Source organism: Priapulus caudatus, unplaced genomic scaffold, assembly GCF_000485595.1.
Source record: "Priapulus caudatus unplaced genomic scaffold, Priapulus_caudatus-5.0.1 Scaffold232, whole genome shotgun sequence".
In the NCBI taxonomy this organism is placed as follows: domain Eukaryota; kingdom Metazoa; phylum Priapulida; class Priapulimorpha; order Priapulimorphida; family Priapulidae; genus Priapulus; species Priapulus caudatus.
In genome coordinates, this window is record NW_014577293.1 from 13628 (window position 1) to 14071 (window position 444).

Here is a 444-nt window from a genome sequence, read left to right on the forward strand (position 1 = left end):
GTTGTAATACACGCGGCGGCCATGTTGCAGTTATTATTATTATTATTATTAACTCATCTGACATAGTCAGATGCAGCTTGTAGAATTGCATGAGCGTGCGCCGTGCGTCCGTACCGGCCGTGCGTCCGGTGCGTCAACAGTTGGGCACAAATCTTAACCGCTCGACGTACGGTCACGATATCGGGACGTGGGGGAGGGGGGGTAATCCGAAACGAGTTGGGATGTCGAAAGCTGTGGTCAAAGTCAAAGGTCAAGAGGTGTAAAAGAAGGGGGAACATTCCTCCTTTAAGCTTAAGGTATAGGAGGAAATGCAGAATGCGCACAAAATCTAAACGGCTCGACCTAGGCTCGTGATAGTCGGTGTATAGGCATCCATGGTCAGGGAAAAGCCATCACTGTGGCAAAATTGGGTCAAAATGGGCACAGGGCAGATTTTAGACATTT